The following is a 21,268-nucleotide window of genomic DNA, read 5'->3' as shown; positions in this document are numbered from 1 at the left end:
ACTACTGACACATTTTCATGGATAGATACAGACTCTTAAATGGGACAATGGCGTTAAGTATTAGGTTGGCGACATTTCTTTTATGTCTTGGAGTAGAAGTGGCCTTTTCTTTATTAGCAAATATATGTGCAATTCTTTTCACTGAGGCAATTATGCATAATTCTGAGCATATAAAAGTACTGAAATATTTTTAGAAGTGACTGCATGTGCTCTGCTAGGACTGCAGAATTATAATTTACTACATGTAAAAAAGAACACAGTAAATGTTGCCTCACATTCTCAACTCCTCAAGTTTATATACTGCATTTAAACATTCTGCATTTTATTGTAATTATTTGGCACCAAATCTTACATGCAATAAACCAAATATGAACTTATACTGTTTCCTCATTTCTGCTGTTATATGTGTGCTAATCTCTAGCCTGTGCATGGCTCCTTCTTTCAGCTGTTTGTGGTTTCAGAGACTTTTCAAAGTTTCCAGTAGTGCTGAATAGCTGTTCATAAAATTTCAAATTCTCCAAGGCCTTTTTAAAATTAGTTCTTCAAGATACTGTGCTTTGATGGTTCCATCCATTTTCATATATATTATGTGGTAAAATAAACCACTGAATTTTTCTCATCTTTCATTTTTCTTATTACAAATGTATTAAATTATTTTCCTTTTTATTTTCTTTTTTTCCCCATAATCAATTTTTCTCATTACACCTGAATTCTAATTCAATCCCTTCAACCCACTGTTAATTTTTTTTCTCGTGATAAGACAGAGCATGAGTTTGCCTCAGTCTCATCTGGGTTTTTTAGAGAGAGGAGGACTACGGAGAAGAATTTTCCAATGTAAGTGGGAACTAAATTCTTTAAACTTTTCACTTGTTCCTCCCAGAATGTTGATTGACAAAAAATAGTTCAGAAGTATTATAATGGCTTCTCTTATTTGTTTCCTTGTTGCATGTCTAAACCCTTGCTGCCACCTGAATACCTGATATTTCATTGGAGCTCAGACCCGTGCAGCATCATGAAAGAAATGCTGTATTCTCCAGCAACTTGCAAGAATGTTTGGAACTATTGTTTGATTAAATAACATGATCCATCAAACCTCTTTGTCTCTGCCTCCAGATTTTGCCTTTTCTTCACATTTCTTTTTTCTCTCACATTTAAGTGCTGTTTCCTGTCTTTTCCTGTCTTCCATCAACCTTTCATTTTCTATTTTCAGTTCTAATATTTCACTGCCATATTTCCCCATTTCACACTTCTTTTCTGTTTACCTTAAAATATCTCATGAGATTTTTTTTTAACCTCTAATTTTTGTTTTCTTTCACTGTCCCAGATCAACTAAAATTCTGGATTCCAGACCTTCTGTATATGAAAAAAGAAAGTATATTTTTCCTTCATTTCATAAGCGTCTCCCCTGTGAGAATGAAGAGTGAAGGCTGAAATAAGGAAAAGGGAAAGGCAAAAAAGACGTAAGCTTTACTGCATTTAAATTTAGTAGTCAGAGGACTCTGAAGGAGAAGTGGCACCAGACTGATACTGATTGTAATGAAATTGGCCTGTGGAGTCTTGCACCTTTCGCAGACTAACCATGAACCACTTCTTTGCCCCCATTAATGCAAGGAAAGGGAAGTGCAATAGATTCAATCCTTGACATGGTTCTGATTAGAATTTGCTTCAAAACTGACTCCAGAGCTCTCAGCAGCTTGGCAGATGGCTCAAGCAAAACTGTATGTGAAACCAGTGAGAAATAGCTACAGGAAATCCATATTAAGCCAGATAACATGACCCAGGCTTTTAATGAGAAGAGTGACTGAGTTCTGGTTGGTTTGTTGTTGTTGTTGTTGTTTTGTTGTTGCTTTTTTTTTCACTATATGTACGATTCTTGTGGTTTGAATTAAGATGAAAATGTAAATATGTAGTGAATTAGTTGCCTGGTTCCTGGCCCTAATTTATGACAGCATCAATATATTTCAAAACTGTTTTTCTTCCAGCATTTAAATGAAATAAAAATTCCTTCTCTTTTATAAAAACATCATACTTGTCCTGTACTTAACCAAATTCTGCTCAATTTAGCCCCCTGCACTATTAGAACGCAAACAGTTATACTTTGTAGATACCATTGCACATTTTTTTATAAATAGGAATGGCTTTGATGTTTTCAAAGTTGCTCAGGAATTTGGATGATCAATTAACCTTCCCTTTCATGGGAGATGGACAACTGCTTAATTTATTTTTATATAATGCTTTAAAAAGCATCAGTGCATACATTTAACTATAATCTGTAAGAACTGGTATCTAATACAGTTCCAAATCCCACACACAACATCTAGGTCCCTACTGCACTTTGTGTACCCTTCTAGACACACATGGCTCATAACAGACACTGCTATTTAGAAACCTTTCCAGGGGTCACTAAAGTAACTTTTACTTGATCATGGTGTCTTACTATCACTGTTCATTGTTCAGTTTTTCTCCTTAGTAGATGGATTTTAAAGAACGTCTAAAGGAGGTTTCAAACTGTTTTTTCTAGAATGGTTGAAGTGTGCTTACTGAGTTCATTTGGTAGTTAGCTATAGCCAAAACAAATAAGTGGACTTAAATGGGGAAAAAAAGAGGAAGGGATAGAGTTATTCAGCGAGCAGTAGGACCAAAGATGTCTCTTTTCTTACAGACATCTTACATTTTTCAGTGACTGTATTTTCCATACTTAGAGCAGCTCTTCAAAACTGTCTTCTCTCTCTGTCAGTATGCTGGATTCCCTCTTTATTGGTTAGACTAGAGGCAGTTTACCTTTTTCCTCACTTCAAACTGACATGTGCCTATTAGGGTGACACTGATTTTCTTAGAACACCAAATAGAACAACTTTTCCTGTAGAGGAATAATGTGGATCTTGCTTACCTTTATGCTTGTGGGAACTTTTAAAAATTGTCTCTTTGTTAAGCATCAACTGAAATCAGCCTGTACGTTCTACAACTCTTGGGAATCCAAAGGAGTGCTGGTGAAAAGACTCATTTTTCAATGAGCAGAATGAAAAATCTCACTGTTATCAGCATTACTGCTGTGTTTCTGAGTATGTAACTCCAAAAGAATCATTTAATATTATTTTTAAACATATTTTCATACTAAACCTGCTGATGCTTTAACATTTATAATCATTATGTCATGGTGGTTTTAAGTTTAATTTCTACTGCACATAATTCAAATATATGTTTCAAAATAAGAAAGGGGGAAACAAAATCCCCTGTTGGCAGGTTAAATTCAAAGTGTTTTCTGGAAATGGCCATCAGCCAGTTTCAAGTTTATAGGAAAAGATGCTCAAAGAACTTGCAGTTCACTACCACAAGCATCAACAGCAACGCTGATTAGGACTTTCTTTCCTTCTACATTACAGTAAGCCGTGATGATCCACAGTCATTTTAGGACGAAGAATTCCCAAATGGTCTCAGTTTAAATCATCTGCCTATACTGAGCAAAATGCTACTGCCTTTATTAAAACAGATCAGTCATGCTTGTCACAAGTAGAGATAGACCAAAAGGAAATAAGTGGAAAATGAAAGAAGAAAAACATATTAAATATTTTAAAATATTCTGACTAATTTCTTTGTTGGTTTGTTTTTTTGTCTTTTAAGTCTTTCCTCAGAGACAAGGCAAATGTTGGTTTACAACATGATAAATTGTGAGGATCTATAAATATGGTCACACACTAAGCATGATGGAATTTACTGCTGCTGCACTGCCTGTCTCAGACACACAGTAGGCTGCCCACTTTTCAGCACAGAGCAGTTACATTTTCTCAGTTGGGAGCACAACATTATATGCAAGACTACATTTCTCAGAAGTCCATTTCCTAGGTTTAGGCACTGTGGACCTCATCACTTCTGTATTAAGAACACATGATAAGGTATAACATGGCCATGACCATCCAAATCCCCCTTTTTTATCAGTAATGTTAACTATCTCACTGCCAAAAATGTCAAACAGAGCAGCAACAACAGGAACAGTCATTTGCTTTTGGAGGAAGGTGACATTTTACTCTTTTGGTACATTAGCTCCTTTTGAAATGCCACAGAACATGCACAGAACTGGTGAAATTTAATAAGAAAATTACTTATGCAAAATAGAACATAAAAAAGACAGAGAAGGTTAAAGTTGACAGTAAAGTTAAAAGATATATGTCAGGATTGGGAAGCATCAAATAAAATAAAAAGCCAAACAACAAAAATAGGTTTCCCCTGGGAGAAATAGAAAAAAAATGGCAATGCTTTAGTCAGACCAATTCTATTCAAGGGAAAAAATAGGGAATAACTTCATGGGTGGCCAAGACACATAGACCTGTCCTTCAATCCAAGAAATGGCCAAGAATCCTAAACAGGAAAGCATAGTAGAAAATAAACAACTTGTGAACGTGAGCAGTAGCAGCTGGAATCAGGCTGTTCCCAACCCTTTAATAAAACCAAGATGTAAATAGCTCAGAGGAATAAATCTCTAAAGCAGGAGTGATTGGCACGTGGTTAATACTTGAATTACCAAGGCACCACACAACAATTTAAGGCACAGCAAGAAAGCATGGGCAGTTTGGGGCACTGAGAAGAGCAGAGGCAAGTGTAGGAGCACATGATAAAAGAATGATCCAAATAATGTTAGTTGTCCTAGAACAACTGAGAGGTTCAGAGGAAACTAAAACTGTCAGGACTACTCAAACTCCTAGAAAAAAACCACCCAAATGGTGAGAAGTACTTCTGTTTTCCTTACTGGCAATCAGGTGGACTCACTGGGGCTGAGTGTCTCTTGATATTTATGGAATAAAGTCTGAATTTTTAATTTTTTTTTTAATTTGGCTGAAATAAATTAGAAAAACCCTACTATATTTTATTTTTAAAAGTCAGGAAAAAAGTCCGTGCTCTCGAAAGCGGCTGGAGTTTAAGAGTTTTGCATGATGTAGATATTTACTACAGGATAATATAATGGGTTTACATCTACCATAAATGATTCATAATTTATGCTCACATCATATGAAGACATGAAGTGCCTCTCAGAGGTGCCATAATGCATTTCCAGTACCTTTCCTCATCATAAATTAGGAGATTCCATTCCTGTAGAGCTCAGGAATAAGCAGTAATGAGGAAGATGACTCTTTGTGCTGCCAGTCCCAAACCAGCCTGAGATTCAGAAAAACCTCTTTGGCACCTGTTCTATAAACCACTGATCTTGTGATTAAAATTAGGGTCACCTGTATGAACTGAAGCAAAATTAAACTCTTGATAGGTGTTTGGTTTCTTGACAAATGACATTAAAACTCTTTCCAAATCCTTAACAAGGGGCTTGTAAACTTTACTTTAGCATTAGGAAGAAATTAATTGGCATGGGAAATTTATTCTTGCAAGTATATGTTAGAGGAAAAAACCTGGAAACATACTAAAACAAACTAACCTGGAAATATGTGGGTACAGTTTGAAATTGAGTCTACGTGTCCATCCTCTATCTCTACTTCATAAACTAGCAACTCTAGAAAATAACACTTTTGGGAACTTGCTCAATATCTCAGAAATGGACATTTCCAGATCCCTGCAATGATGCTCAGAAAAAGAAAAATGGAAAAGCACCAGAGAACTTTGTGCGGAATATTAGGTGCAACATTCATCCAGTCCATCTATAGTAATTTTCAGTCTGTCAGTCCCATTGTAATTCAGACACTATTTTTATTGGAAGAAGAGACATCATTAAGCTTAACATTACACAAACCATTATTAACACTTTTAAAGGATGGAGGAACTTAAAAATTATTTAAAATATTGATAAAAATAAGTAAGTTTTATTTAATTGTGGTAAAATAGAAAAAAATGAACTGCAAATATAATAGAATCATAGAATCATAGAACATGCTGAGTTGGAAGGGACCTATCAGGGTCACTGAGCCTAATTACCATGCACAAGACACCCCAAGAGTCACACCATGTGCCTGAAAACATTGGCCAAATTCTCCTTGAGCTCTGTCAGGCTGGTGCTGGGACCACTGCCCTGGGGAGCTGTTCCAGTGCCCAACCTCCCCCTGGGTGAAGAACCTTTTCCTGATATCCAACCTAAACCTCCCCTGACACAACTTCAGGCCATTCCCTTGGGTCCTGTCACTGGCCACCACAGAGAACAGATCAGTCCCTGCCCCTCCTCTTCCCCTCATGAGGAAGTTGTAACTGCAGTGAGGTCTCCCCTCAGTCTCCTCTTCTCCAGGCTGAACAGACCCAGTGCCCTCAGCTGCTCCTCATCTGGCTTCTCTTCCAGAACCTTCACCATCCTTGTGCTCTTCTTTTGGATGCCTATAAGAGTTTAATATTTTTAGTAATTTTCTTTTCTAGTTAGATTAGAAAGTCATAGTCAAGAGGAGCTGAGGGCTTCATTTATCTGAATTATTCTAATCTAAAAAACAACCTTGTCCTCTGGTCCTGGCCAGAAGTAGGAAGCAAAGGGGGAAAGTGGAAAACAAGTCAGTGAGGTACAAAGTTCTTTTGAAATTTGTGGGAAAATTAAGAAAAAAAAAGATTTACTGTTAGCTTTTAGTGGCAGTTTAGATTCTGTCCTTATTTTCACTAAAGCCATTCAGCCATCTGATATTGGAAAGTGATATTTTCAGGATGTATAGTAGAACATACATGCAAGGAACAATTCTGACCTTTTTGTAGTACTAAGAAACATTTTACGAGTGATTAGGGTTCAGTTAGTAACTATTCAACCTAGGCTTTTTGGTTAACTGAAGCAGATTGACTATTTGAGCTTCTCAGAAATACAGATGGACAAGGTCAGTACACCTCTGTTTTTCATCCAGGCAGTCAGGTAGAAAATTAGCCAACTGAACTCCATAACTCCATCTGTCTTTTTTAAAATTTTTTTCACTTCCTTTAAAAAATTTTTTCCCCTTCTCTCCTAATTGGGCTTGTGGATAAGCTTTCAGCTTACTTTTACTGTTCTTTCACTTTCAGCCTTTCTCTGTAGGCTGGTATTGTCCTATCATAGCATTCCACAAGCTCTTTTACTTCTCTGCTTTTTGCACCACTGGCTACAGACTTTAAATTGAAGTCATTAAGTTGTTGTGCAGTTTTTAGACATATGACCACCAAGTAAAGGTCAGGTCACCCATTTCTAAGATAAACTGCTGAGTTGTATTTTACTGAGTATAAGCCTGCATAGACCTTGCTTGAAATTCTTCAGTGGGAAACATCCCTACATTGACACAAAGTGTGAAGTTAGATGAATTTAAATGTATCAGCCATAAATAGAAAAAAGACTTTCTTTTTCTGGCCCTATACTTGGACCAGAATATATGATATACAGCAGTGATGTGACTCATGTGAGACTGAGAAATTGAAGTAGTTCCTGATTTAAACAGAAAAAGACATTGAATCATTATGTCCCACGGGAATTTTCTAACTACTTTGAGTAACTGCCGTTTTGTGGTTCTTAATAATTTTCTCTCTCCTTCTTCCCTCTTTCTCCTGCCTTGTCTTAATTTCATTGTAACAAGGAATTGAATTTTTCCCTAAATGTCATATTTAGTATGGGAACCTTGATACAAAGAATGTTAATATCTCCACCCACAGATATTCTATCAGACATCATGTTTTAAGCAATTCTTATATTAAGCAGCAACTCCACAGCGAAGGGAAAGATATTTTCCAATGGAAATGATCATTCCAAGGTACTTGGCACTGGTGAGGCCACACCTTGAATCCTGTGATCAGTTCTGGACCCTCACTACAACACAGACATTGAGGAGCTGGAGTGAGTCCAGAGGACGACAATAGATCCGGTGAAGGGCCTGGAGCACAAGTCCCACGAGGAACAGCTGGGGAACCTGGGGATGTTTAGCCTGGAGAAAAGGAAGCTCAGGAGGGACCTTATCACTCTCTGCAGCACCCTAAAGGATGGTGCAGCCAGGTGGGGGTTGGCCTCTTCCAGGTAACAAGTGATAGGAAAGAGGAAATGGCCTCAAGCTGCACTGCGGGAGGTTTAGATTGAATATTAGGTAAAATTTCATCACCAAAAGGACTGTCAAGCACTGGAACAGGCTGCCAGGGAAGTGGTTGAGTCACCATCACTGGAGGTGTTTAAAGGGTAGCAGCTGTCCTGGATGAAGGGTTAGACCTGGTGGTCGTGGGGGTCTTTTCCAACTGAAATGATTCTGTGATATGAAAGCTCATGTAGGGATAAAGTTTTCTGTCTTCAGGGTGTGGTGCCATAGAATCCTTAATAATAAACTTTATGTTAGCTATCAGCAGCTACTTAAGAATCTGCACCTAGGTAGCCTCACCTATTTCTTTAGCAACACTCTCCAATTGGACTACTTTTTAACGGACTGTGTAATTATTTCTCTTCATAATCTTCAAATATCCAAAACGAATGATGGAAAATCATGAAATACCACTAAACCACTGTCCATTTCTGAGCTCTAATTCAGAAAATAACACTGAACAGAGTATAAGTATTAAATATAGACAATGGGACAGTATTAATCAAATTAATCACTTCGCAATTTATCGTAAGGATATCAATAGTAAAAAATCTATAATTTTTCTGGCAATATGGAGTCTTTTAGTGACACAAATTTTATTTGATGTGTACCTGTTCTGAAGGAGACCATGCTTAATAAATGCAATAAAACCCTATAAAACATAATGATAATGTTTTTTCACTACTGTTTTAGGGAGAAGGAACTTGCTACTTTAATTTAAATTGAAACACATTTTTAAAGTTCCTGACCCCTAATATCAAAGTTATAATTGTTCTACTTTTATGCAGGGTAAGGAAGTAGTCATGAAAAAAGACACTAAATGACACCTAAAATAACTTCTGTGCATCAAAAATGCATTTTCAGAGTGCAATATACCCAGTGAAGTCCTGGTAATGATCCTTTTCAGAGGTGGAAAGATGCCATTTTAGACCTGCAGGGTTTTAAGATAAGGAGGCTTTAGATCATCCCACAGCATAATCTGCTTCTGTCCTTGAATATGCACACATTTTTTCAAGATTTCAAATTTGTGGAAAAGGTGGAGAAAGACACTGACTGTTTTAAAAAGTAACTTCAAATTGTAACTAAGTAACTAAAAAGTTGCAATCTTACAATAAGTTCCAAGACAACTGGGTTAACACAGGGACCAGATCAGGTGGTTAGGATGAATAAATAATTATTTGCAAAATTTTATGCCATACTGTATAATTTCTTACGTGGTTAATTTCACCACCTTGCAATATGACTGTTATTACCCTTTACACTCATTTACACATAACATCATGTGTCCTGTTTTCACATTTTGAAAGAAAAAGATGTCCCACACTCAGGATGAAAGTCAGCACTATTTGCTAGTTAGATGAGCCAATACAATTCTGAGTCACCAGAAACATCCATGCTTCTCTCGTTCTCTGTTGAACAATGTCAGAAGCAAACAGCCAAACTCTTCTGCCTCAGGATTTATAGAATTGTATCAGTTCAAGAGAGCCACAAATTTGCAAGTGTGTTTGTCTTTCTAGCCAAGTGTGCTGCCTTATTATCCTGCTAAAATAAACCAAAATTCAGTGAGGCAAGAGGAATCTGGGCACAACAGGTATCTTGCTTCACAGGAGGAAATGCTGTAAAGTGAGAGGGAATTATGTTCTCTGTTGTACATTTCAGCTGTTCTTGATCTGTACATTACACTCAAAACTTTGTCGATGCTTCTGTGAAAGGACCAAAGCAAAGGTTTCTGCTTGTCTCTGCAATGCATGCAGGCAACCCCAATGTATTTGTTTATCACAAAACACAAAAGCATGTCAAGGACACTGTTCCATACTGGCTGATGAACAGATGTTTAGGTTTAAGTTTTTATAAAAAGCCCGTTTTTGAAAGTATGATTGGGACAGCAGCTATATATGATAATGTCTTGGGGTGAATCCAGATGGAGATGGAATAGAAAATGGTAAGTAATGTCTCTCCTTTTCCTGAATTTAATTAAAGAATAATTTTGGACATGCGTGAGTTTAGACTATTTTAAAGGGCATAATTTAAGGACAGTACCATTAAATTCACCAAACGCACTAGATGTGAATTTTCATTACTATGGAAGGAGAACGAGCAATGCTTTTCTTTCCATTACGGTTATTAATGTAACTCTGGGATTCTGATATCAGAAACTGTGTTTTCAGAAACTGAGTAGAATTGCCTTGCTGCAGATTACTATTTAAAAATATCAGGTTGCTCTCCAAACAACATGGGAAAAGCACAGATAACGTAATATTATTTTTACAAATGTATTCATCACAAAGTATATATCTTAATTTACTGAGTGTTCTTCAGACTGAATGTTCAGCACGCTCTCCCTCCTTCTGCTGAAACATAGCCATCTTTTATATCACCATTTCTATAGCAGTGAAAAAGAACATTTGACAATTTGTTATAGGATTAGAAAAAAATTACCCAAGCCTGTCAGTATAGCTTTATGATGGTTTTGTCTGCTCTGCATTTTTTAAAGATCAAAATTTTGTTGTCCTTACACATATGTACATAAATTTACTCAGGGGAAAACTGAAGCAACTTAGTTATTTGAAAGCTTTATTTCTGTTACAAGTTAAACAATAGCTCAGTTTCTTTTCTTTTTTAATGTTAATATATTCCACAAAGAAAAAAATGAAAAATTAGAAATGTTAAAGGCAAACTGAACTTATCAAGCTATCCAAAGTATTTCAACTGAGGTGATGACAATTGCTATCATATTGTTAAGTTCCATTTTTAAAGTCAAATCCAATTATTTTCTCCTGGAATTCTGAAATTTAGAGGGGCAACTTCCCACTGAATTAGCAGTTCAAGTTATCAGGCTCCTTAGCAAGCTCACAGTTCAGCAGTCTCACTTTCAGCTTCAATCTGCAAAAGCAGCACTACAATGGGCTGCTTGTTTTAACTCTTTTAGCATGGTATCTTCTGGATCAGGAGACAGAAATTAGCTGAACTCTTGAGTTTACATCTAATCAGAGTATTTTAAGACACATACTTTCTTCCAACTCTATCCAGAAAAAAAAGTATCACTTATATAAAAGGAGTGTAAAGTATTTGTCCAATTAATGTGAATTTCAAATTGATTCTGAAGCTACTGAAATGCCTGTTACTATGATGCTTTCTGAATTGTGCATTAATAAAAAAACCCAGTGAAATGGATGGGTTAATTGTACATGGGACGCAGTATGCTATAATTTGTGTTTTGACAGTGAAATTCTCTTTGGGTACCTTATTTTGGAGAACACAAGAAATTTTTGATTACAATACAGATGAAAAATCACATTTAAAGTGTTCCATTTTAAAAATCCAAATGTATTTATAAGGAAGCATCAGCTATTATCAGAATACTCTGAAGCCCTACAAAACAGTCTAATACATGAAAGTCAACATTTAATATGCTATAGTCTCATGTTTCCGTGCAGTAGCTCCAAGGAAATCAATTTTTCAGCTCGAGGGTGTTTTGATTTGGTGCAGTTCTGTAACATTTGTAAATGTTATCCAGAACGCCTTCAAAAATAACACAATTTAATAATCACAGATGTTCCTACTCTGTCTTCATAGCACTGTTAAAATATCATGACAATGAGATTTATCAGATTTCATGGTACTACAATGTTCACTGAGCTATTTTTGGCAAGGTTTTAATATGACTAAAAGTGAATAAACTCAATTGAAAACTTTTAGAAGACTTTGAATGAAAGTTTTGTGATATTTTCAGAAGAAATGTGACCCTCTTCACAGCTGAGATAGGATCAAATTATGTTCATGTGATAAATATTGCATTTGTGCTCCAGGATATTGAAATTTTAAAATGCTCTCCCGAATCTGGCTGAGGGATGAGATGCTTTAGCATAGGAAGCATCCTGGGCTGTTTCAAATGGTAGTGACTACGATTGCTCTGCAAAGACTTTTGCAGTTAATGTGCTATGATGTTTCTTCCCTCATGTCTCATCACACTAGACATAGGTAGGTATAGCTCAAACTGCAGTCTCCTAAATTAGCAATTTGCCACTAAAATCAGTGTGCCTCTAAAATCGGTGAGTAGATGGAGATGTTATCAAGGGCTTCAGATTGCATTCTCTGGATTTGAATGGATCTTTGGAGGCATCCCTATCTCCTCACCGGCTGCAAGGATGGTAATGACACCGAAAACAGGTCCAGTTCAAAGGCTAAACACAGCTCTGATGGGTCTTTGCCCTACAGTTTAATAGGGAGAGATTTCCTTGTCCTTCATTCTGCTAAAGCAGTGCTGCAGGCAGGGAAAAGGTTGATAACCTGTTCCCAAAAGTCCTAACAATCAATAAAGAAGAGGAAGCTTTGTTTTAAAGTATGAATCAAAAGCTGTACGAGAAAGTATCTATGTTATGTTTTAAGCTTTGCTTTGTGGGGTAGTGAAGTCAATGATGGTCACAGACTCTGGGACATCAAGATTCTCCGTTAAGTGCCTGGAGGCAGAAGGTGCCTTGAAGCTAAAAATAGAAAAGTAATGACTGACAGTAAAAAAATCCCAGAACAGAGGTATTTACCATAAGATGCTCTAGTTCTTTGTCTACAGGTCTATGCTTATTTTGAATAAGCAAGGTCAGTCTACAAAGTCTGCATCTTCCACTTGTTACAGAAATAGATCTCTCTAACCTTCTTTCTACTTAAATGAAAGCCTTTTACATTTTTTTCTTATTATTTTATAATGTTTAAGGAGCCACAGCTCTGTGCTTGTAGAAATTGAAGTTAGAAAACAGGAACCCAGATGATAAAAGGAAAAGCCATGGATAATACAGCACTAATTGCCATTCAAACAATACATTCATAAGCCTTAGAATGAATTCCATGGAAAACATTTCAGTGAATTTAGTATGATGCTTTGAATTGGCTGCAAGTGTGGCATTGCTAAGAGAATGAAATAATGTGACATAACTTGTATCTGATTTCTTGTTAACTTGTCTGTTTTATTCAGAATGTTGAAAATGTAAGTAACGGTATAAAACTATTTTTGTTCCAAAGATCAAAGGTTTTAACCAGCCTATTGCATATCTTGCCTTTGACAAGGACCTGAATATTTTCCTACCATATATTTGCCATATACTTATAGCTCAATTACATGTGGAGAGTTCTGATTTTTGAGTAGCATGAGAAAACAAACCTTATTGTACAACTCTAAGTGTAGTATTGTGTGATTTTTGTAACTCATGGATTATATCAAAGCTATGAATATACAAAAATAGTTTTAACTGTTGCTGTTTGACTCACTCAGCCTAAACTGTGGTGCAGAGAGCTCATAAATTTCTGAGTCCAGATGTGCAATTCCAGCTGTGTTTTAACTGCAAAGGGGACTGAGACATAGACATAGGATATTGTCTATCTACCACACCATGGTTTTCCTTCAACAGTGAATGCAGACATAAAAACCATAAAGCAATCATGGCTCTCTTCAGTAGGTGTATTTGTCTGTTCTGTTGGGACACTGGGATAGGGAGTTACTAGAAAGCACCTGACTTCCAGTATATAGTCACAGCCAAATAATCTAGGATTTTTAAAAGAAAGTGTGGGGCACTTCCCCCTAAAGTATTTTTCGAAGCAGTACTAACAATATTTTTACAATATTTTAAAAATTAAGCTCCTTTTCTGTGCCTCCCATTTGCATCTTTGTCTGACCCTAAATATTGTGGGGTTGTTTGTGGTTTTTTTTTCACAATGGTAAAACATGAAGTTTAGAACCTTTCTATCAAATCCACTGACTGCTTTGCCTGACTAACCTGACCCAAAGGCCTTTCTCTGGAGAACATTTTCAAAAGCCTTAAATTGACAAACACTTTTTTGCTTGTACTGTTTCTACCTGTCAAATTTATTAAACCTACCATTTGGACACAGGTTCTGGTAAATAACAATTTCACCTTTGAAATTATATCATCTGTCCAAAGCATAACTAAAGATAAAGTGTTTTGATCGTGTTTGTTTCTTTGAAGCTGCAATTTTGATCATCTTCTAGAAACAGAATCGCATCCTGTGTATATCTCAATGTGTCTCTCTTGAGCACCTACAGCACAATTCCTTATTTCGGGACCTTATTTGAGCCTTTAGGTTGGAAATGAACCTCTGTGGTTGTTAATGTCCAAGTAACAATTGCTCTTGTGTTGTGTGTGCAGCTTGGTTACTTTCTGGCATTTCTGTGATGAAGCCTTGGAGTAAGATGCTTCAGTCTGAAAAGACTGTCCCAACACCCACTTATCAGAATGTGAGGACTCTATATTATAGCATATATGCAAGTAATATAGGCTCCTTTTGAGTTTTTTTTCAAGTGATCCCACAAGCTGGTGAAACCATTGATGTTGGATGGTGAGTAGATTGCACAGCATTTGAAAAGAGGTCTTATGGTGAGACTGATTCCCAACAGGCAGGAACTATTAAAGTTAAGGTAAATGCTATTTTTTTGGCACAGTGAGACTTCAGTGGCACATGAATGACTGATTCTGGCCATATTCTTACACTGGCCTTCTGCTCTGGATAAAAAAATGTCTTCTCTGGCACATATAAAAGGCTAAATGGGTGTCATATTTAGTTAGAACAGAATATTTTGTTAAAGTGAGGAAAGTAAACTCTTGTCTCTCTGTAGGAACTGATGATCAGGGGACATGACTTACTGTCAGCCATTAAAGGAAATTTTCCCTCAGTGCAGCTGCTAGAGGATTTTCTACTGAGGTAAATGCAATCAATCCTGCCAACGTAACCACTGCTGAGACACCTCAGCTGCCTCTGTTTGTAAGGTTGTATTCAAAGAATGCTGAATAAATGGAAAAACTTTGTTCAGAAGTCTCAGGCAAGTGGTTATAAAATATCAAAATCCACAGCTCAGATTCTAGTATTTTGTTTGCACTGGAGAAGCACTCAGCAGACAAGAGTGGTCTCCACAAGTTATATACAAGTGCCAGGTCCTTGAGGACAGCGAGGAAAAGGGTTGCTACTGTACTCTGTGTACAGACTTCATTTAGACCTTCCATAGAAGTGGTATTTGACCTAAATGCAAAAAAAAAAAAAAAAAAAAAAAAAAAAAAAAGTTATGTCTAGGGTGCAGAATTCACATTAAATCCTAATGCAAACTGCCTGACAGAGTTCAAGAAGCATTTGGATAGTTTCCAGTACACAGTGTGGCTCTTGGGAATGGTGCTGTGCAGGGCCAGGAACTGGACTCCATGATCTTTGTGGGTCCCTTCCAACTGAGTTTATTCTGTGGTTCTGTGAAGTTCAGTGATGATCAACATCCATGCTATTGGTCACTGCACCTCTCTGCAGTGCCTTTTAATCAGCGTAATTGTATACAAAATGCAGACCCCACACTTCACACACTGCATCTCACTTAAAACAGTGAAACAAAGCAGCTGTTATAAGCAGCACAATGGTTTACAGAAAGGAAAACTATCAAGATGCTAATTATCAGTGCTGCAATTTCATCAGGAGAAAGAGGCTCTTTATTCTCTAGATAGATGGCAGAGGTTTAATGTCCAAACACATGAATATCTTTTTTTAATCATTAAAAAAGCCCCAATCAAAACGAACTTTTTCTCTTTTATTTTGGAGCATCAGTAAAGTTTTTCCAGAGTGATATGTCTCACTATCACACAATATTTTCTTATATGTATATTGCCTTATTAACAGTGCCTACTCTGTATGGCTTGTTTTGTAGCCTCTGGCTGTCAGTTATCCACACTGTGCCTACTCAGCCTTCCCATTCTGCTCACACCAGCCTGTAAAAACACAACTAGCTTGCTTTCTCCTTGCTCTTTCAGTGATATTCTTTTTCTCTGTCCGTGCTAATTCCTTCCTCATTCTTGCTGCCTGCAGTGCGATGAGCTCACAGTGCTGGGGTATTTTAGGAGACAAATGTTGCAACCTGTAAGCTTGATCCATGTTCAACCATAAACACCTCCAAATGGCTCTTCTGCAAAGAGACTTCACTGATTGTCTTAAGCTTAGAGACAGAGAGTAGCACTGGTATTACAGAGAATACTAATAATTTGACAAAAGGAAGTCTGCTTCATCTAGCTCCCATTTTATGTATAGATATTGACAGTTCTTCTACATGGGATGAACAATTTCTTTATGTAAATTCAATGGCTGAGACTTGTGAGTGAGAACAGAAAAAGAATCAATCCAGTGTTGATAACATCGCCTTTTTGGACAGGATCCAGAGTGACAAGTACCATGCTATAGAACATGATATTAAAAAATGGTGGACCACTCATTCACAACTGCTAGCATGGCCTCACTATCTGTACAAGAAAAGAGCAGCAATTTTCATTTTGCTTATCTCTACTTTAAATACAACATATTGCATGGGACCCATTATTTTCAGTCATTTTCAAGTTTTCTTCCAGTCTTCTCTGTTTCTAATTCTACACCAGACATCCACTTGAATGATATAAGCCATCTGCAGTTTATAAAACACCTTTAAGCTATTGTTTTAAAGTTTTATACCTTTTAATGTTTTCCTATTTATTTCCTGCTGATATCAACACATATGCTGCCAAAAGCAATCTTTAGTGGATACTAACATATTCATATTGAACACTTGATCCAGAAATTTTGCAGATAATAGGCAGAAGGAACATCTGTGAGAAGCAGATAATTTTTAATATTTATGGATAGCTCATTTCCATGTTGTAATCCTTAAGATGGGAAGGAGTTTGTAAGGCTCTGTGCAATGCAAGACATTTTTCTGTATTCCCATCATGGTTAGGTAATGAAGGGGGCTGTGGTTCTGAAGAGGGAGCACCAACAAGTTTATTAATTAATGACGGAGAAAAGATCTTTACCATTACTTGAATGAAATACAGAATAATTGCGTAAAGGGAAGATATTGAACACTTTAATACTCAGGATAATTTTTCAAATTGGACAATGTAATCTGGAAGCATGCTTAACAAGTAAACTACATAGTGAGAGTAATTAACTGTTTTCTGAACTTCTAAATAGACACAGCTTTTATTATATAAACTCTAAGGACCAGCAATATGCTCAAAGCATTACCTCAGCATTAATAATGATTTACAAATTTTGCTTCTTCATCGACAATTAAGTCAGTAGGTTAAGCCCTCTCCTTGTCAATGGCTTGAAATTCTATACTATTATTTCACTTGGTATAGAAAACTCACTCACCTGAGACAAAAACACTTTCATACTGAATTTTATTCCTACAGCCATAAACGTAAAACTGGAGATTCAGAAACCTGGCTTATGAAGATAGTGAAGATATGTGAAAGTGCAACTATATTTCTGGTTTTTATTTATTGTCACATTAAGTTTGTGTGGATTTTTGAACACTGTAAATCATAAATGCCTCACCTATTATTTTTTCATTCCTGCTTTCAACAACCAAAAGTACACCTGATGTAAACCTCCTTCTTTTCACTTATAGGCTTAAAAATTGTTTTACCTTTGATACCTAAATAATGTTTCACTAATAGGAGTAACACCTTGTCTAGCACATTATCTCTTAACAATACTGAAGAATGAATGAAAAATCAAGATGATAATCCTGTTTTGAGGCAGCTCCCTGTAGGTCCCTATGTTAATCAAACATATTTAATTTAAAATTTAATTTAATTTAATTTAAACTTGATAAAATTTACAGTTTTCTGACAAAAGGAAGCAGGATCAGTGTGTCTTGTTTGTCTGTTTACCTTGGCAATTCAGGATGGATTTTTGCCCTCAGGGCATGTTTGTGATCTCTTGCATGCCACCTTGACAGAACAGGCCTAGTACCCAAAGATCAAAAGGGTCAATTTTATCATGGATGAAAAACTTCACAATTGGAGCTGGAGTTTTGATTATTTTTCACCCTTGCCTACCAACTGAAGCAAAGAGGTCAATTGTTTTTTCTAAACAGTTTTCTAACAGATTTTTCAGTACAATCAACACATCCATGTTTGAAATTGCATATAGGTGAAGTTCTTGTAGACGAAAGTGAAACCGGGTGTCTTGTACTCCCGTGCATTCTCTATTTAACAACAGTGAAAATGACTTCACAAACCCAGGGCTTCTCATTTCCCTTTACTGTGCTGAAGTCTTACATCTTTTTTGAAACAGTGCTCTTTCCAATAGTTCTTAGCTTGAAAGGTTTAATAAAACATATAGATACTAACAAAGCATAAAAAGCAAAAAACCAAAATCAGTAAGCCATTCACTGAAACAAGCACGCTATGTGGTATGAAGTTTACACATCCACGTGTAAACCTGTGTGAGGGCTATGGAAGCTGATCCTCACTGAACCATCCTATGGGCAAATATATGTATTGTTTTACAGAGAGCTACTGTCTTTTCTGAAAATCAAATGGATGGAGTTGAACCTTTTTTATTTTAAGAAATATTTCATTGCTTGTGGAAATTAAGAGGCTGAAGCACAAAAAGAGAAGAATTCCAGCTTGTACAAATAGGCTCATTGACCAAAAATCTCCTTCAAGTGGCATTTGCAAAGGGCTGCAGCTTAGAAATACTAAGAATGCAATTAGAACGCAGTGGTGAGGATCCTAAGTGAAATGAACAAAGACTGAGATGCAGGAGAAAGTTTCTATCACCATTTTAAGTTTGCTTCTCACACTCTTAACAGCTGCCTTGTCACTCACATGAAGTCTGAGTGGATTAGAAGGATTATCAAAGGCAGTATGCCTTCTAATTCTGCTTCAAAGCTAATCAAAATTGGGTACACATGCAGTTATCCAATGCCAGCATCAATCAGAGTGTGACTGACGCTGACACTCCCTGAACTAACTCCAGGATATTGCCCTACTGAGCACAGAACTATGCATCTCAGAATTCCCACTCCCATGAGACTCACCTGGACAAAAAAACTCCAGGAATTCAAATTCAGATCCATTTTTTAAAATATATGACCAAAGCTGAGTTCAATTTTCAGCAAGAATGGCACATACTGAAATATGCTACTTTCAACAAACAGCTGAGATTTCCCAGGGACACCATCTTTTCACACACCAACCTAACTGGATATTGCTTATCTTAGGGGATCAAATGAGATTCTGCTCCTGATGTTATATCTCCAAGTAAACATGTGGTAAACAAAGGAAAAAAAACCAAAGGCACCAGACCTTAGACTAAGACTGCTGCAGAATACTTGGAGCCTGGTACATGCATATGAATGTGTTTAGAGTGTGTTTCAGCCTTGGCTTCATTTCAGGTTTATTCAGAATTTCTTCTGAACTTTTAATTCAATAGGAGTATCAGCAGCTCCTCTCTACTTTCCCCTTTCACAAAGATCTTAAAAGACAGACTGAATCTTTAGAAATATATTCTGAACCCAGCCCGTAGTGGGAAACAGAAAGGAGTTCATCCATTTAAATGGTGACAATGAAACACGCAATTAACATTAAGAGGCAACTAAACACCTACATTAAAGGACAAAATCCTTACGACATCTAGAAAAAGCCCAAAATAAGACTTAAATGCCCATACATTCACAGAAATAGCAAAGCCTATGAAATATGGTTTACAATTGTGAATGATACGAGGCAAATCAAGTAAATAAGAGACATTTTTAACAAATATTAAGTCAATCAGCATGTGGCTGACATCAAATGCTCAGGCACCAGGGAAAGCTACCTGAACTAAAAACTGTAATGCAAAACCAAGAAACATTAATAATTACCAGAATATATCAAACAAGAAATCCACTGACAAATGTAGGGCTAAAATGTCTTAAACTAAGTAGATTTCTAAAGTATCTACAAATGTCAGCTGCTTAGTGCTGTTGCATTTGTCACCAGTACGGTCGTCTTGGCAATGAAGATTATGTTTGTTTCCTTCATTATAGAATTTAAAGTTGTTACTGGAGAAGTTTCCCTAGATAAATGCTTACCCCTGTTTGTGTCTTCAATATGTATTTAGGAATCATCCAGGATAATGATCCCATTGGTGCAATGGTGTCACGTAAAAAGTTTGATCCAAAAGTCATACATAAGGTAAAAATAGCAAAGCTTTATTTTCTTTGTAGGTACTGGAGGCAAGGTACTGGAACTGGGTCTTGTAAGATCTCAATAAAAATCTAGTTCACAAGGCAGGTAGAAATCACAGATAAAACTTAAAAAGGAGTTACCAAAATGACCCTTACACTAGAAAATAAATTTTGTTATGCAAGACTAAATTTGATGTATTCAGTTGGTTTAAAAAAAAAAAAATTAAGGCAATGGGATTACTTTTTATATGTAGTTACAGAAGGAGAAGATTTCCAGTAATCGAGTGTTATCTATCTTTAATTATCAAGATGTAACAAAATCCAAGGATTAGAGGTTGAAGCTGGACCCTTTTTTTTTTTTTGCCTTCCTCAGCACCATTATCGAGATTATTTTCTTGGCTTATCGAGGCATATTTAATCTAATTAATTTCCTACCATTGCAAGGACATTAGGGATTAGTTCCAGTCTTTGCCGTGGTTAAACCTCATGAGGTCTAAAATTCTTTGTTCTAATGAACACCTTTAAGTCTAGAATAAAGCCTTGGTAAACCTTAATGACCTGGTATAGATGATCTGAGGATCCCTTCTGGCTTCAAACACCAGGAAACTTTGCAATCATTTCAGAAATCATATTTATTAACCTATGCTGTGCTTGATATATAAGCCACCTAGCAGAGGTGATCAAAGAGAGATGTCTCCCTTGAGCCAAGAGAATATTTTAGAGAAGAGAATAAGAAATAAGTGGTAGTTAACTGAAGCACTCCCTAAATCCCTGTATCATGAAGCACTCCATTAAAAATGTTACTTTGAATCCCTAACAAGCTTCAGTGAAGGCAGACTGTGTTCTTAGCCCCCAGTCCTATAAGCACCTAATCCTACAGGAGTTCCACATGGGTGCTCCTCTGTCTTTGGCCTGAAGTGTGAAAGATCTCATTATTAGTACTGGGGCTACCAGGAAAGTAGCCAAGTCTATTCTCACTCCTGAAACACAATTCCTTGAGAGCTGGGGCAATGCACTCTGTTCCATACAGGTTAGTACTCCTCTCCAGCAAGGAAGTAATGAGCTTTTCTTTTGGTATTTGTAAATGAAAACTAAGTGTTGCTAAAAAAGAAATGGACTGTGTGTTCCAGAGAAAAGGAATGGATACCTAGGTCATAGGGAAGAGATGGCATGAGAAAGAATGGGGTCTCAGAGAATGAACCTGAAAAATTTTGGGGTCAATCTGCTATATTTGCTCTCCACATTTGTAAGGCATACCAGAGCTTTATCCAGTAAATTGCATTCAACATTTATGCTTGAC

This window comes from Coloeus monedula (assembly GCF_965178545.1).
Source record: "Coloeus monedula genome assembly, chromosome: 9".
Lineage (NCBI taxonomy): Eukaryota > Metazoa > Chordata > Aves > Passeriformes > Corvidae > Coloeus > Coloeus monedula.
The sequence above is the reverse complement of the archived record's forward strand: the minus strand, read 5'-3'. Positions refer to the sequence as shown.